The sequence below is a fragment of the Ursus maritimus genome, unplaced genomic scaffold (genome assembly GCF_017311325.1).
Source record: "Ursus maritimus isolate PB19 unplaced genomic scaffold, ASM1731132v1 scaffold_7, whole genome shotgun sequence".
In the NCBI taxonomy this organism is placed as follows: domain Eukaryota; kingdom Metazoa; phylum Chordata; class Mammalia; order Carnivora; family Ursidae; genus Ursus; species Ursus maritimus.
In genome coordinates, this window is record NW_024426885.1 from 10,986,754 (window position 1) to 11,004,964 (window position 18,211).

General features: G+C 45.5%; 1 protein-coding gene and 1 long non-coding RNA gene across 2 annotated transcripts in view; both read right to left on the reverse strand.

The window, feature by feature from the left end:
• The window catches only part of PLPP4 (phospholipid phosphatase 4), a 109,260-nt gene that overhangs the window by 39,233 nt on the left and 51,816 nt on the right, over window positions 1-18,211 (reverse strand). The gene's annotated exons all lie outside the window — the stretch shown is intronic.
• Window positions 11,636-18,020, reverse strand: LOC121101291. The gene is made up of 3 exons (XR_005833277.1): window positions 18,003-18,020; window positions 13,319-13,382; window positions 11,636-11,685 (listed from the first exon to the last, which is right to left on the reverse strand). It is a non-coding gene; the product is annotated as an uncharacterized LOC121101291 (long non-coding RNA).

Consider the following 18,211-nt stretch of genomic DNA (forward strand, 5'->3'; position numbering starts at 1 on the left):
TCATATGGTTTTTCTCATCTATGGAACATAAGAACTAGCAAGATCGGTAGGAGAAGAAAGGGATAAAGAAGGGGGGTAATCAGAAGGAGGAATGAAGCATGAGAGACTATGGACTCTGAGAAACCAACTGAGGGCTTCAGAGGGGAGGGGCGTGGGGGAATGGGATAGACTGGTGATGGGTAGTAAGAAGGGCACGTATTGCATGGTGCACTGGGTGTTATACGCAACTAATGAATCATCGAACTTTACATCAAAAAACAGGGATGTACTGTATGGTGACTAACATAATATAATAAAAAATTTAAAAAAAAAAGAGTCATGGTTTGATACAAAGATAAAAGGAGCCCACACAAAATAGGTGTCTACTGAACAATTCCTTTATAATTCAAGTTTATTCCAACACCAAGGGCTAAGAACAAGATCTCTATTATAAAATTTTTTTCACGACTGATGGACCCAAGAGCCCTGTACCCACAAGAAGTCATTCCATGATATGAGAAGAGGTAAGATGAGGAATAGAGGACATTTCCTAATGATAAAAGGGTCGAAATACCAAGAATACACAACAATCATAAATGTGTATAAAGAGACCTCTAAAATATGTGAAGCAAAACCCAGTAAAACTAAAAGGAGAAATAGATGAATCTATAGTCCTAGCTGCAGACCATCACACCCTACTCTTAGTAATTGACAGAACGCTGAGACAAAGAGACTAAGAGCAAGGATCAGAAATTTTTGAATGACACCATGGTAACTTAATGGACACATATGGAACAACACACCCAGCAAGTGCATGAATGCATTTCCAGGTGTGCGTGGAACGTTCACTGAGATAAAGTAGTCAGTAGGGAATCAAACAAATGTCAATAAATTTCAAAATACTGAACAAAACTTGTTTTCTGTTCACAATAAAATGAAGTTAAAGATTCGAAACATTAAGATAGCTAGAAAAGCCATTTGGAAAGTGAAAAAGTCACTTCTAAATAAGAAGGTCAAAGACAGAGTCAAAGATCGAAGAAGAAATAACAAAGGTAGTTAGAAAATACTTTGAACATAACAGCAATAAAAAACACAATAGACCAAATTTTGTGGGGTACCGCTAATGCAGGGCTTAAGGGAAATCTATAGCTGTAAATGCTTACATTAGAAAGGAATAGTCTTAAAAAAATATATGATTTAAATTTCCAACTTAGGAAACTAGAAAATATGAGCAAATTAAGCAAAAATTAAAAATAAGGAAATAATACGAATAAGAGCCAAAATCAGTGATGTAAAAAAGAGACAAAAATAGAGAAAATAAACAAACACAAAAGTTGGTTTTTTGGAAGGATTAGTAAAATGGATAAACTCCAAGTACAATTAATCAAGAAAAAAGTAGAGAAAATACAAATTACTAGAACAGAAATGGAAGAGGGTTGTCAGCACTGCTCTTACAGACATCAAGAAAGTCAAGAGCAGACTATTATAAACAGCTTTATCCTAATACATCTAACAACCTAGACGAAAGATATAAATTCCTTAAAAATACAATCTATCAAAACTGACGGAAGGTAATTCCACTTCTAGGATGGCAATGTGAGGAGCTATGTGGACCCACTCCCAAGCAAAATGGGGAAATTATTTTTAAAAAAACTTTTAAGTCTCTCGATGGTCCCAAGAACATACAAAAAATAAACATTTATTCAAGAAAATGCACTAAAACTCAGTAAGAACAGTGAGCATTTGCACCTGACCCGTTCCCTCCTTCCTCACTCAAAGCCTCGTCTGATGGAAAACTCCGCCCCAGGCAGGAACAGCACAGAACACAGGGCCCCCTCCTCCTCTTCCCTCAGCAATAAAAAGAAAAAATTACGGATACTCATGACAACATGAAGAATTTCAAGACATATTGAGCAAAAGCTGTCAGACACGAAAAGGACATACTGTATGATTCCAATGATATGAAGTTCTAAAATAGGCAAAATGAATCTGAAGTTTATGTTTTTAAATATTTTATTTATTTATTTATTTATTTGTCAGCGAAAAAGAGAGAGACAGAGAGACAGAGCACAAGCAGGGGGAGCAGCAGGCAGAGGGAGAAGCAGGCTCCCCCCTGACCAGGGAGCCCAATGCGGGACTCAATCCCAAGACCCTGGGATCATGATCTGAGCTGAAGGCAGACACTTCACCGACCGAGCCCCCCAGATGCCCCTGAAGTTCAAAAACTAAAACAAAAACACAAAACCTGAACCGTGGCTATCCTGAGGGAATGAGGATTGACTGAAAAGGGACATAAACGAACTTTCCGGGTTTACGGAAATACTCTATCGTAAGACAGGAATAGGGGTTCCAAGGTGGGTGCACTTGTCAGAACTTATGACAATGATTTATGCATTGCAATGTAAATTTTACCTTAAAATACTTAAACAATTTTTTACAAAATATCATCCGTACTACACGTGGTAGGAAATGGGCAGAGAAAAACAGGAAGCAAGACGGGCAGGACGACATAGCAGGGCCATGGGCATTCAGTAGATTTGTTTTGTGTTAAAGGTCTGAAATTTTTTATCATAAAAAGTGAAAAAAGAAAGAAAAAGGCATTTGGCTTATATCTAACCTTTCCTTTTACCCTGATCTTTTTTTTTTCATAGAAATCGAATAGTGAGTCGAGTTCTTGAGGGAGAGTATTTTGAATTAATCGAACGGTGCCCATTTCTCAACATTTCCTACTCAGTCAGACCGGGAACTTGGAGAGTGGACGAATTTAACACGTGAGTGACTGACGTCTGCCACATATTTACCTAACTCCCCGAGACGAGGGTTTCTCAGCCTGGACACTACTGACATTTGGGGCAAGTTAAGTCTGTGTGGTGGGGCCGTCCTGTGCGCTGCAGGACACTTAGCGGCACCGGTGGCCTCTGTGGACTTGATGCTCTTGGGCCACCTCCCGTCTTGTGACAACCGCAACTTTTTTCAGACATCGCTAAATGTCCCCCGGCAGGCAAAACAGTCCGGCTGAGAACTACCACCCCGATCCATGCATCCTCAACCAGGACAGCACTGCCCCCGGCCGAGGGGATGAAAATTGGCTCTTGGGGAGATGAAAAAGTCTTAGGGATTGTCGATCATTGCTGGTGGCCCTGAAAAAGGGCCACGGTACATACACAGATAGACAGGATATTGGTGGCATTAAAATTTCACAGTAGAAAGGAGCAATTCGGGGGGGGGGCATGTCTAAAACAAGGAGGAGGAGTGATGATGGAAGAGAGATTAAGAAACCTCTCCTAATGGGGCGCCTGGGTGGCGCAGTCGTTACGCATCTGCCTTCAGCTCAGGGCGTGATCCCAGCGTTCTGGGATCGAGCCCCACATCAGGCTCCTCCGCTGGGAGCCTGCTTCTTCCTCTCCCACTCCCCCTGCTTGTGTTCCCTCTCTCACTGGCTGTCTCTCTCTGTCAAATAAATAAAGAAACAAAATCTTTAAAAAAAAAGAAAGAAAGAAAGAAACCTCTCCTAAGAAGAGGTCTAGGATTCTACGGACAGCAGGCATTCCCTCCCTGCATTTGGCATCCCCAGAGAAAGGCTTTCTGCTGCGCTGGGGAGTCTCCCTTTGCCTGAGAAAGATGTGGCAAACAAGCACGGTTGCTTCCCAGAACCTTTGAAAGAGCCTTCGAAGCTTGAGATGAAGGAGGATACAAATGTAGGGAAAAAGCCATGAGGGGCTCTTGCTGGATCTGACGCTGTCCCTCGACATGCTGGAAGCTTCCCTTGAAGTTCCAACAGAAACCACACAAGTTGAGCTGACCTCAGACAAATGACCACCGGTTGGTCCTGGCCAGAACAGTGACCTCAGCAGCCATGCCATTTTATAGCATTTTTAAAAGAAGAAGAAAGTGGCCTTTTTCAAGTTTCTCATCGACCAAAACCCTTCCAGCAAAAGCCCTGGATAGCAATTTCAATTAACTCAATGATGCAAAAGAGATGAATCTTACAATTTCCTGTTTTCCTTTTCCTGTTTCTTTTATGCAAAGCTTGCCTAACACTTGAAGACCCAGCTGGTTTATAATACTGAATATTCATGCTTCATGGAATCACACCTGGCCAGTTAGCATACATGCCATCCTGTGATCATTTTTCAATCAGTCCTTAAAATGCATTTAGATTTGTTCAGTGAAAGCAAACTCCCAGACGCTCAGCCTACAAAGACGCTTTAGTGGAATCACTCCATTCTCAAGGACTCTGTCATGAGAGTAAGACCGAGGCTGACTGAGAACCTTCCGATGGGCGGTATCTCTGTAACTAAGGTATTAAGAGCATTTCGGTGGTGTTTCTGATTTTAAAATGGTAGAAGAAGGAAAGCACAACAGCGTGACAGCTAATTTTATGTGTCATCGTGGACAGGCCCTGGTGCCCAGCTGTTCCATCAACATCGGTCTAGATGTTGCTGGGAAGGTATTTTTAGATGTGATGAACGTTTCAAATCAGTTGACTTTCAGGAGCTCATTCACCCTGACCAGTGTGGCTGGGCCTTGGTCAATCAGTGGAAGGCTTTAAGAGCGAAGACTGAGGTTTCCCAAAAAAATTCAACCTCAAGACTGCAACATGGAAATCCTGTCTGAACTTTCCAGCCTGCGGTCTGACCCTACAAATTTCAGACGTACCAGCCCCACAACCATGCAAACCAATTCCTTAAAAGAACTGCTCCCTCTTCATTCCTCTCCTTCTCTGCCCCCCTACACACACACACACACACACACACACACACACACACTGCTGCTTCTGTTTCTCTGATGCAAATAGGAACATACATTCTATCTTAAATGGAGCTAGAAGCAGCTCAAGTCCACACCACAACGTATGCCAATGAAAGCAGGTGGCAGACAGGGTACCTCCCAGAGCCAGGAAAGGCGAGTCTACAGCTGCAGAGGGCGGTGCTGATGAGAAGCCGCTTATTCACCAGCAAGGGCCTGCAAAGCTCTGAGCTGCGGCCCCGGGTACCACAGGAGGCAAGGGGAAGGCAGGGGATGGAAACAAGGAACAGGTGAAAAGTCCTTACTATGAGCAGTTAAATTCTCCACCCCATCCTACAAACCAGGAAGGAAGCTGCCACCTCCTCGGCTCTTGAAGAAGATAGAAGGTTTAATGATTTGAGGCTCTGCACTCAGGAGAAGCAGGCAAGAAGAGCCCAGGGCTGAGCAACAAGACTGAGAACCGAGGGTGAAGGGTCAGTCTGCAAGGTGACCTGTAAGAACCCCAGCCCCTCCACCTGGCTTCCAGAAGGTCAGGCACAGGTACACCTGCCAAGAGCCTGGGGAGCCTCCCCTGGGGAAAGGAATAGCTTCAAAGTCAAGGCCAGATGCTAATACTCGGGGTCAAGCAGTGAAAACCCAGCTGGCTCCCCATTCGTCCTTAATTAACGAGCTCTGCCTGGTTAACTTCAGTGCTTCCAGCTTAAATAAGAATCCCAGTAAGGCACATCACCTTCTGATGGCCAGAGATGGAGAAAAGATTCTAAGAGGTTCCAGAGAGAGAAAGAAAAAGAAAACCAAGGAAAGGAGTGCTACAAGGGCTCTCTCAAACACAACGTAAACAAAAGTCCTGCACCAAAGTGATTTTTCTACCTAGAATTCTGCACCCAGCTAAAGAATCGAAAAAAGACACTTCAGACACAAATATCTTAAAACATTGTAGCTCATACATCCTCTCCTGGGAAATGATAGGAGAAAGTGGTTTTCCTCCCAAAGCTTTTCTGTCCCCTGCTTGGAATTCCTCGTCCCCAGTTCCAGACCACTGTGGTAATGTACCTGGTATTCATCCTCGCCCTAAAGAGGACTTGGCCATGTCTGAGCATCCTGTACCCTCCCCGAGTACCAACTCAGTGCCTATAAAGCTGCGTGCTCAAGAAGAATCTGTTAAATCATCATCAGCCAGATACACCTTTTAAATCTTGTCTGCCATTTAAAGAGTGTATCCTACCAGCACTGATGATCCCATAAATGCCCCCTTTTTAAAATATAATGGAATTGTTTAAAAATGAAACATCTGTGTGCACAATTAAGGTGCACTGGTCTTGCTTTAGTAATGCCTTTTTTCAGACTTAAATGTTTTAGAGCAGTTTCGGTTCATGGCAAAATGAAGAAGGTACAAATATTGTTAAAACGTCCATGGTTCCCAAAGCAATCTACACTTTCAATGCAATCTCTATCAAAATACTATCAGTATTTTTCACAGAGCTGGAACAAACAATCCTAAAATTTGTACCAGAAAAGACCCTGAAGAGCTAAAGGAACATTGAAAAAGGAAACCAAAGCTGGAGGCATCACAATTCTGGACTTTAAGCTGTATTACAAAGCCGTAATCATTAAGACAGTATCGTACCGGCACAAAAACAGACACATGGATCAATGGAACAGAATAGAGAACCCAGAAATGGACCCTCAACTCTATGGCCAACTGATCTTCGGCAAAGCAGGAAAGAAGATCCAATGGAAACAAGACAGCCTCTTCAACAAATGGCGTTGAGAAAACTGGACAGCCACATGCAGAGAAATGAAACTGGACCACTTTCTTACACCATAGACAAAAATAAACTCAAAATGGATGAAAGACCGCAATGTGAGACTGGAATCCATCAAAATCCTAGAGGAGAACGTAGGCAGTAACCTCTTCGACATCAGCCGCGGCAACTTCTCGCTAGATGCGTCTCCAAAGGCAAGGGAAACCAAAGCAAGAATGTACTACTGGGACTTCGTCAAGATAAATAAGAAAGCTTTTGCACAGCAGAGGAAACAGTCAACAAAACTAAAAGGCAGCCTACGGAATGGGAGAAGATATTTGCAAATGTCTTATCGGATAAAGGGCTAGTATCCAAGATCTATAAAGAACTTCTCAAACTCAACACCCAAAAAACAAATAATCCACTCAAGAAATGGGCAGAAGATATGAACAAACATTTCTCCAAAGAAGACATACAAATGGCCAGCAGACACATGAAAAGACGCTCAACATCACTCGGCATCAGGGAAATACAAATCGAAACCACCATGAGATAGCACCTTGCACCGGCCAGAGTGGCTGAAGTGAACAACTCAGGAAACAACAGATGTTGGCGTAGATGCGGAGAAAGGGGAACCCTTTAAAAAATAATAAAGAAAAAAAGAAAGAAAGAAAGTACAGAGACTTCTCATATGCCCCCACACAGGTGCACATCCTCCCTCATTATCAACATCCCCCATCATCTGTTGCAATTGATGAGTCTATGCTGACACGTCATCATCTCCCAAAGCCCGCAGTTTACCTTAGGGGTCACTCTTCCTGCTGTGCACTCTATGGGCTTCGACAAATATATGATGACATACATCCACCATTCCAGTATCATACAGAGTAGTTTCACCGCCCTAAAAATCTTCTGTCCTCTGCCTGTATTTGTCCCTCCCCAACCCCAACCATCATGGTGATGCTTTTCAATACTACCTGTTTGGAGCATAAGCAACACGTTTGCAGTTTTGTGGGCCATGTCTCCCTTGCAACCACGCAACCCTGCCATTAGAAGGTGGGAGCCTCCATAGACAATCCATAAACAAACGGGCATCTCGCTGTTCCAACAAAACTTTATTTACAAAAACAAGCAGGCACTGGATTTGGCCCATGGGCTGTTGTTTGCTGATCCCTGAACAACAATATCACTTTACGTATTCTCGCCATTTTCACAAGAAAGAAGTTTCTTAATAGCTTGACTTGGCATTAATAATTTGTTTTTTTCTGATTTTCTCTCTGAAAGCTATCCTCTTTCTGGAATGTGAAACAATACCCAATCAAAAGCCAAGACTGCAGGGAAAGACAATTCCCTTTTCAGAATGTCCCTCCTTTAAAGCTATATTGCCTTTCTGTGCTTTAAATCCCAAGTGTCTGGGGGCACCTGGGTGGCTCAGCGGCCAACTCTTGGCTTTCGCTCAGGTCATGATCCCAAGGTCATGGGATTGAGCCTTGTGCTGGGCTCCACACCCAGCAGGGAGTCTGCTTGTGGATTCTCTCTCTTCCTTTCCCTCTGCACTTCTCCCCACTTACATGCGTGCATGTGCTCGCTCTATCTCTGTCTAAAATAAATGGGTAAATAAAACTTCTAAAATTAAAAAAATAATAAATTCCCAGTTTCTGGTAACTTCTTGGTTTCTGCAGGAAACCACTTGCTCTTCTCTTTGTAACCGTGACTCTGATTTTTCCCACAAGGGAGGCTTGGGCCACCTTACGGAACAAGTCTCACAAGATGGCTGCTGTGAGACACGCCATTTGAGGGCTGGATGCCATGTGAGCACTTCAGCAGAGTGCTGTTTGACTGCTTATGGCCAACTAAGCACAAGATCTTTCGTTTCCAACAGAAATTAATGTTTGTTCTTAGGTTCAAAGAAAACCAACTGTTCTGCAGGGTGGTATGTGGACATCAACTATCTTCCAGTCACCGATTATCTATAACCAGAGCAGAAGCAAAGCTGTGATTATCTATCATGAGGAATTCGTCTTAGGAGATCCTGTGGCCCAGAATGCCTGTGTCCACTCACTCCTGGGCAACCTACAAAGCTGATTTTACTGAAGGGAGAAGGCGTGTGTGCATCACACTGGGGGTCCACGAAGGTCATCCCTCCGAGGTCCAGCACCTCCTCCAAGAGCCAAGAGTCATGCCAACCACTTCCTGTTAGCCACAGTGAGAAATCCAAAGAATAGCACTGATGGCTCTTCTAAGTGGATGTGGCAGCTCCCTGTAAGGCAATCACTGACCTGTCACAACAAAGAAAGAGAACAGATAAAAATACTATCATCAAAGCCTAGAGGCTGGGTAGGATTCCGTGTCTGCCAAGTAGTAAAAATCTTTAACATTTTAAGTAGTGTCTTAAGCAAAAGATAGTAATAGCCTCTGTCAAAAAGCTAGTCTAGCATGGATAGGAAATCAGCCATACACTTGACAGGGAGCTGGTGGGCAGCCCTGTCAGAAAATGCATCTGATAGGGAAGGTGTGCTTCTAAAAGAAACACTTCTGTGGGGCCTGGCCTCTACTCTCTAGGACCGGCAGTCTTCTGGGCTGAGTTATTCACATGACAGCTATTTCCTGCCCAAGGTCAAATGCAATGCTGGATACTAACTTGTGCTGGCAGGCCTCAGTCAACCATCTGAAAGCCAGGGTTCAGGGTTTGACTTCTTTCTGCTTTGAGCTTTGGAAGCCCCTTCAAGCTCAGCACCAAGTCTTTGGGAGGACGGGACATGCCCTAAAACAACAGAGAACTTGAGGGACCCTACAAGGACAGAGCTGGAGAGCAGATGGGAGCCAACCCCAGGTACACGCTCTTCTGGGGACCTCTCAACAGTGCCAGCACGGGACTGCCTGACCATCAAACGGAAGGCAGGGCAGCGGGCGTTCTTCCAGCTGGCACCTACGACTCCTCCAAAACAGACAATCGCTTAAAATGAGACTTCAGAGAGCACAGACGCACTCAGAGGGGACGTGATTCCAAACGCATGCTCCGCCTCAAGCGGCCTTGGAGAACCCTGGGCCCTCCACCCTCACGCACTGCCGGGCCCCTTCCCCCGTGAACCTCAGTGGGCATTCTGACGAAGCACACTCAAGTAAGCATTTTCTCTCAACTCCCCCAAGATTCTAGAGCCAAAGCCTTTTCCTTGGCTGCTAAGTGTTCAGGCTAAGCCTCTATATCCTTTTCCCAGGGCAGCCGTAACCAATGACCACCAGCCTGGTGAGAACAAAGGCAACGTAGTCCCTCGCATTCGGGAGCCCAGAAGTCTGAAATCAACGTGTGGGCTGCGTCATGCTCCCTCTGAAGACTCCAGGAGAGGATCCTTCCTTCCCCTTCCAGCATCTGGTGGCCCCAGATTCCTTGGCTTGTGGCTGCACCACTCCAATCTCTACCTCCATCTTCACGTGGCTTTCTCACCTGTGTCTCTGCATCTCAAATATTCCTATGTCTTTCTCTAATAGGGACATCTGTCATTGGATTTAGGGCCTACCTAAATCCGGGATGATCTCATCTCGAGATCCTTAATTTAATTACATCTGCAAAGACAATTCTCCAAAAAGGTCACATTCACAGGTTCTGTGGGCTAGGACTTGGACATATCTTTTGGCGGAACGTTCTTCAACCCCCTATAGTCTCCAACAAACCAGACAAGAATATGAGTTATTTATTTAAATGGACATAGAATACTTCATTGTATTTCATCACGGAAGCCCTGAGACACTATCGAGTTAGAGGCTTGTGTGAAGGTCAGGTAAGTGTCCTTGAACAAGTTACGGAGTCTGAGCTTCACTGTCCTTATATATAAAATGGGGAAACCCGACCTAGGGGGGCCATCGTACAGATTAACAGTAATTCACGTAGAGCGCCTGGCACCCCAATATCTTGCTCATAGGGCTTCAGTCTCTAAGGGCTCTGAGCAAAATATCCAACAAATACTGCAGGAAAATGTATCCACTGACTCCTTGATCCAGCCGCGATCAGGTAATGTCTTACATACTTAAAAAAAAAAAAAAAAACAGAAAAGATCAAGGTAACGGGCCTGCCAATGGCCGATAACTTCAGACTTGTGAGAAATCAAGGACCTCAGGTCACAAGAACGGCCTCTCTCAAGTGGTCGCCTGTAGCCATGGTTTTCTAATGATCCCAGTGTCATCAACATAATACAGTGTGCCACTGCCTCTAGAGTCCCCAGGACACGAGCTGTGTCTTAATTATCTTTGTGTCCCCAACACCTAGCACCGTACCTGGCACCTCGGTCATTCAATAAACATTACTGGAATGAACCAGGATACTCTGGACCCTCACATCTGGTCACAGACAACAACATGGATAAGTACTGCTGATTTAAAGCACCATACTAAGTACTTCACATATATATCGAGTGGATTCAATGACACAATGCCCTACACATGCTGTCACGGCAGCTGCTCCAAACACCAGCGACCACCATTACTTCTTGTAACCCTCACTCCAACCAGGAGTGGAGGCATCATCATTCCCATTGTACACAGCAGGTGCTGAGGCAAGAGCGGGTAAGTCACAGAGCTAAGACCTGGCAGAGCCAGGGTCCGTCACTACAAAGACCTGTGTTCTCTCCACTACACCACCCTGCCCCTGATTCATATTATTAAGTCTTGGCTTTAAGGCTGGTCCCAGCCGGCACGTCCATAACCAGACTATATACTGAGGCACGCGTGCGTGTACATATAAATGCTATATGTGGGTACACACACGTGATACTGTCACGGAAGGAATAAACTAGCGAGAACACGGGGCTGAAAAGCAAGGTCCCAGGGAACATGGTAAATTCCCTTGCACCGTGAAGCTCCCGAAGCGTACTGCCAAAGGGTAAAGTGTCACATGTCATGCTCCGCGGGGCTCACAGAAGCAACACATACAATATCTTGTAAACTCTAGAGCCTCGTCCGCAGGTTTATTACTTCCTGTCGAATTCTTGTCTCTAAGCCTACAGGGAAGAAGAACGAACAGTGCTCTACATTCGTGTCCCAGCACTTTCCTCTCCACTAAACGCCCAAGGAAAGTGGTCAGGAAACATGACTGGGAATTAAAGAGAGGCCCAGCCACCAAACTTACAGGAGGAATGGATGCTGGGGAAGCTTTTGCGGCCCTCGGACACCAGATCGGGGTCACCCGTGCAGTGCATTTCTGAGTTCATCACTCCATCTGGAAAGCAGCGGTAAAAGAAATCGGGGCGAGGTCTACAAAAGACACCATGGACATTTTCAATATAAAATGCTGCCATCACAAAGGAACCCCCAGCTGACCCCCCCATTCCCTGCTGCCCCCAGCTCCTCCTCCTGCCATCAACACCGGGGCTCCCCGGGGACCACTCCAGACATGGTGGTCTTGAGAAAAGCTCAAGTTTCGGGGTCAGAAAGCTCTGAGCTGGAACTCCCACTCTGCCACTTACTAGTTTTCTGACCTTGGGAAGGTCACGTAGCCTCCCCCAGCCTCAGCTTCCACATCTGTAAAAGGGGAGATGAATACCTGCCCAAAGGGGAGGTCGTGAGGACGGACGAGAAGACTGATAGGAGGCACGTAAACACAGCACTGGCAGAGTAGAAGGTAGTTCCTGCCTCCATCGACAGCTCCCATTCAGAGGCTGCTTTCAGAACCCCAGACTCCAGGCTCCTCATGCCCCTACGTCTTGAGTTTGGATGGTCACTTGCCCCTCCTCGAACAGCAGGTCTCGCCTAACCTCACTGAGACGGGGGACCCAACGGCTCAGCTCCAGGATGCAGAGCGCCCAGTCATCCAGGCTGGCTTCCCTGGCCTAGGTCTGGGGAGACAGACCTCACAGGACGGGGGTGGAAGCTGGCCTCGAGGTCGAGCCCCCAGCTGCAGGCACCGCTGGCACTTACGGAGCCCTTACGGGGTACCACAATTAGTGCCAAGCCCTGCACGTGCACCGTGTCTTATGCCAACCCCGGGAATTCCTTCATCTGACAGGTGCAAAACGGAAGGTGTAGAAAGATTACACTCCTGCCCAAGGTCACATACAACCAGTAAGTGGCAAAGGCAAGCCTAAGCCCCGGTAATTGGATTCCTGCCCCGACACACGTCACCCTGTGTTTTTCTACCTCCCTCCAGTGAGGATTCTCACACAGATGGGTGATGGCCAATCCCTTCCCATTAATTCAACTAATATTTGCTGAAGGCCAGCCATGGACAAGGCTTTGCTAGTGCTGTAAACACAGGGTCCCTGGTCTTCCCAGCTCTGGGATCTAGGCCCAGTAATAATCTGTCAATATCTATAAGATATCAATAATTAGTATCAATAATCTATCAGAACTTCTGGTGTACTCTCTCCCCTCTACTCAGCTAGTGTTTCCCCAAGTGTGGTTATTTACCTACTGAACTAGAACCTCAGAGCAGACAAGGCCTGGGAACCAGCATTTAATTGGGGCCCCACAGCAACTCTGAACGCAGAAAGTTGGGAGGACACCACTGCCCCACGGTCATGCGCTGCCCAATTTGTATCTACCTTCTGCCCCCTGGGCACCTGGCCAGCACCCTCCACCAGCTAGATAATCAGTAACTGCTAAGCTTCTGAGAGGGGAGCTAACCTGTCCAAGGCCAACAGCCAAAGTCAGGCCTCAAATTCAGGTCTTTTGACTGTTCATCTCTATGGAAACTAGCTCATTTCTGGAGCAGTCGAGGGAGAAGGCAAGATAAATGGAGAACAGAAATCATGTCCCCGGGGGGCAAGAGAAATGTGCCATAAGCCAAAGCTCAAATGCCATCCACAGATGACCTTGAGAGTCTAAGCCACCATTTGTTTCTTTCTAGAACTTACCTTCCCACTATTAACTTAATAGTGTTTGTGCAGACTCCATTCAGAGCAAGAGCCAAGGACACCGCTACAAAACAAAACCAACAGACAGAAAAATAATCACCTGGCTCTCAAATCACAATCATCGTCATCGTCATCGTCATCATCGTTACATCAACATACTATTCAATTATGACCATAGACATATGAGCCAACAGTTTAAAAGACAGAGGGAAGTCTGAATGGCTAGAGTAAAATATAATTAAGGCAAGACTTTGGAGAGTGGTTCATAAAATCCCAAGCTCCTATGACACGAAATTTATCTCTCTTCCTTGACTAAAATTTTTAATATTGCAAAGGAACCCATGTTTTGGTCTGGTATAACCAGATTTAATATTATAGCATGTAGAGTTTCTTGTACTGGTAGCAAGAAACACAACTTTTGTATTTGTTTCTGGCAACCTTCTCAAACATAATTCTAATCAGAGCAGCTGTCGGAATCCTTCTTTAGAGTAGGACATTCCCACTCGGCGATTATCTCTGTGTTGACCCATCACCTGCTGACAGCTGTCCCTTTGTTATCAAACAAATCACTTTCTGAGAAGGTGAACAGTCCCAACACGTCCCTGGGTTTTGAGAAGGTTTGACCAGGTGGTGCTTTTTGCCACGTGAGGCAGTAGGAACTTTTGGAATACATTATTAAAAATATACAGCATGGAGACTTTCTCTAAGCAACTTGGAAGGCTTTTACTGGATGAAGTACAGATCATTCAAAGGGTACCTCACCAGTCTCTCCTTGCATGAGCAATAAAAACCTACTGATGCCCCGTTCCAAACACTTTGTTGAATATAACAAAGCACATGATTTCCATTTCCCTTTGGCAACCATCAACTGTTCAATAGTAGCTGAGATTTATGTAAGAAAACGGCAGTGGAGGGACATTTCCGTGAAGGAACTGCCTAGAGCAATGCATGGTCATCAAGGGAGACAAATGTGTTCTCTGAGCAGAAAGTACTGCACAATGACCAACACAGTCACCAAGGGCACTGGCCACAGAGATTGATACAAAACCTATCTGCTTTTAACAAGTCACAGGAAGCAGAGAGAATGGGAGGGACCAGTTCAAATGAACACCTCTGTCAAAGGGAAACTAATCACCTAAGCACGAGATGGGCCACAACGAGCCCTATCTGAGTGTGGCAAGAGGACGGCTGGGCCACTGGGGTGCAGAGAGCAAAGCAGGCATCACAGCACAGCACGGCCATGAACACACCAAGCAGGCAACTGGGATGGATAAATTGGAACCCCGTGTGTGGGAATTCAGAGAGATCTGATTTCATTCTACACACACAGGCCCTTCCTTCTAAAATGCTGCCTGCCCTTCTCTCTTGCCAGCTGAGAGCAAGAGAGGTCTCTTTTGCAGAGAGGAGGGAGAATGCCCTGAGCTATCTTCACTGCTGTATTCTCCCCAGAGCCATGACAGTTAACAGGCTGCGGGATCACCCTGCACGACCAGGGTCTTTTCCTGGTAGAGCTGCTTCGGCGGGCTCACTATTGTGTTTTCCCAGCTGGGCGGGGCTCCTTCTGATCCTGGTCCTAGCATGGCCTTAGCACAGAGGAGGTCTCTGGGAACAAGCATCACCAGCTGATCTCCCAAAGCCCTTGGGGAACTTCACAGACTTCTACATCAATCCAGAACACCATACACGTCCCCAACCTCAGCACCGGCTTGGCTTTATTGTAGCAAAGAGCAGTTCTTTGAAAAGTTTCAAGTAGCTGAGCTAGAAAATGTGTCGATGTGATGTAACTGCCAACAGCTGGCAACTTCACTCTCTGATCCAAAAGCCTGAAGGAGACAGAAAACAATGGGGCTCTGGAGTGACGGTACTTAGGGTGAAAGTCATCTCAGCATTGTGGAATAAATGGAACTCATGATTTTCATCTGAATAGTACAACCCCTAGGGGACCACTATGGGGCCTTTCAGGGATACAAGAGGGCAGGCTGGGCCCAGATCAGAGGCATGAAAGGCTGGCTGAGCAGGAAACAAATGGCCCCAATCAGGAATGCTTGTTGACTAACAGTAACCCAGTGGGTCTGTTTCATAAGAGCTGTGTTTACAACATCCCACAGCACTGTGGGTTTGAGAGAATAGACAAAACGACAAACCAGACTGTGTCCAATAAAGAAATTCAAAGTAAAGTGTCCTGTGAGTTAGCCCACAAGTGGCCTGCACTGAGAACACTACAGCTTATAGGCATCCCAGAGGATTAGAGGGCTTTTCTTGTTACTTTTGTTGTTGTTGAGAATTCAATGCTGCAGTATTTCCATAACAGGGGACTCTATTATACCAACTGGCTGTTCTGCAGCAGAAATCCCTAAAAGCTGGGTGCTGCATAGGGACAAGCCTCACTCATCTAGTTCCACAGGAGATGTGCAAAAGTGGCTACTGTGGACAAGTAGGTAAGAGAAGGTCTTGGGATTTCAGGTCTGCTTAAGAAGGGACCTGAGCACTAAACCACTCTTACTGAGAAAGTCCTGAACTCCAGATAACATTGGAAATGCTATACTTGGTTTTCTGTCTTTGGTTTTTAAAGATCAGTCCCTCACCCCCTACTTCTAAAGGCTTCCTAAAAGAAGGGATTTAAAAACAAAAACAAAAACAAAAACAAAGAGTTGTGTACAACAGGAGGCTCCCAGGGCAGGCTCTCATTTATTTAGGCACACAGAAGATCCAATAATTCTACCTTCCCTGTTAACATAGAGAAGGCAGGGTATGGTGTGCAATTTTGAAATATCACTCTAAGGGAGATTTAGCGGGAAATGAAAAGGTCTAGAGAAGTAACTTACTGCCACAACAGCACACAACTCCAAAAGCTGACAGTAAATTATAACCACAACCATGAAAGACAGCTCTTACCCACAGTCTTATTATCTAGGGGCTCCGTGCCAGGGGAGCAACTAGAATAAAAAGTGAGGTGAAGGGATTTCCAGGCCAGCGGAGAGGGCTACCAGCAGGACATTACAGGGACCACAGGGGTAGTTATCCCAACACTGCCCTGGCTGCTCAAGCTACATGGGGAGGGCACCTATGCCCTCCTTGGAAAACCTGACCTTCCTGCCACTTCAGCTGAGGGGACTGACACCATGTGATCGCCAAATCCCCAAACCACAGATACGCAGCCTAGGTACGCACCTGACCCGAGGCAGGTCACCTACAGGCTGACCAGAGACTCATGACTTTTGTGTCCAGGTGTGAAAAAGGAGTCAAGCCAGAGGCTCTGCCTGGGAAGTCTGGTCCTCAAGACATAGAGCAACTTGGAGGTGGGCGCTGGAGCTGATGGTCCTAACAGGTGTGGGACAGGAGCGCCACCACTGCAAGCCCAAACGTCATAGAAACCAAAGGCACGGGGCCGCATTAGAGGATTAGGCAGGATGTGTGAGGAGAAGAGGGAAGACACATTATGGAGAGGAGTGTATCTCTACCCCCGATGGCCTGGCTCCCAATTCCAGTCCCCACAATGCTCCTCTGTCCTTCCCCCCACCCCCCGATTCTTGGGTATCTGTGAGATTGCTGATACAGCCCTGTAACTAAACCCCTAATTTATATGAGCTAATTGGAGAGAGATTCTGTTCTGTTCAATTAGAGCCCAACCAAAGCCTGGTTATGTAAGAAATGTTCCCTGTCCTGTCTCAGAGCACAAAGCCCCTTAACTGCTCTGCATACCCCAGATGTTGCCCCTATCCTCACTCCTGCACCAAGAAAAGAGAAGACCATAATTTTGCAATATTTTCATTTCCTCAAAGCCCAATAATTTACAAACATACCCTTGGACGTGGGGAATCTCATTTTTCCAGATATGATATCTAACTAAATGAATATACAACATACCAAAAGTGGTTTGTGTGAGGGTCTGGATAGTTTTTATTGAGGTGTCAAAAAATAAACATAATTCAGTTCTCCTAATGCTCAAAAAGCTGAAAACCTCGTTATTGGGTAGTTTATTTTGGTTACTAAACAAGCCGATTAGCTTTGCTTTCTTTTAATACTGTCATTTACTCAGTCATTTAACTAACATGAAGACCATAAAAATGGATTTAATCTTAAAAATGTTAAACTCATGTCACATGCAGGTATGGCTTAGCTTGGGGAGAATTTATAACAATGGTGTTATAATCAGTGGCAAAGATGGTGGCACTCTTTATACAGTAACAATTGCTTGACTGCCAAAATGTCCCCCCAAAATATGAGTTACGGAGTTTATTTCCAATGTCTATTGTATTTTACATCTGCTTTTGACCTTTGGTGATTGGTCAAGAAGTCTGTGGCTGATTTCTGAAATGCGTGTAACATGGGCTTATTAGCCACAGATGTGGGATTGGACAGTCAATGGTGACAGTTTCAGATTCTCTTTGCCTCATGGCTAAGAGCTACCCTTCTGCTGTGCCTGAGCAGCACGACCAGCTCAGATGTATATTTGGACATTCGTGTTCAGCACAATGGACAGCGACAAGGCTGCCAAGGAAAGCGAGGTGCTTACCCTCTGTGCATTGGCTCTTCTTAGGGTTAAAAGTTTACCTTTCCTTGTTTCTCCCAAGCTTAATCTGACCAAGAGAAAAATCAGTTGGGTGCAACAGAGATTTTTAAAATCTACTGATCTAATTAAGTCCAGCCCCATCCCCTAGAGCAGGAACCGTGAATACTCTACCTAAGAAGGCTTCCTTAATTTCAGTCTTGTCTGTTCGCCGGATAATTTTCACCACACAAATAACAGCCAGGGGTGTGAGGAAAGAAATTGCCTGGAAAAAAATAACAAATAATCCCTTATGAGGACAGCAGTTTGCTCTCAGAGGGCTGACTGATAATTAGTTCAAGTTAGTTTCATTTAGACTCACTAGCTGAATGATCTTACTGAAC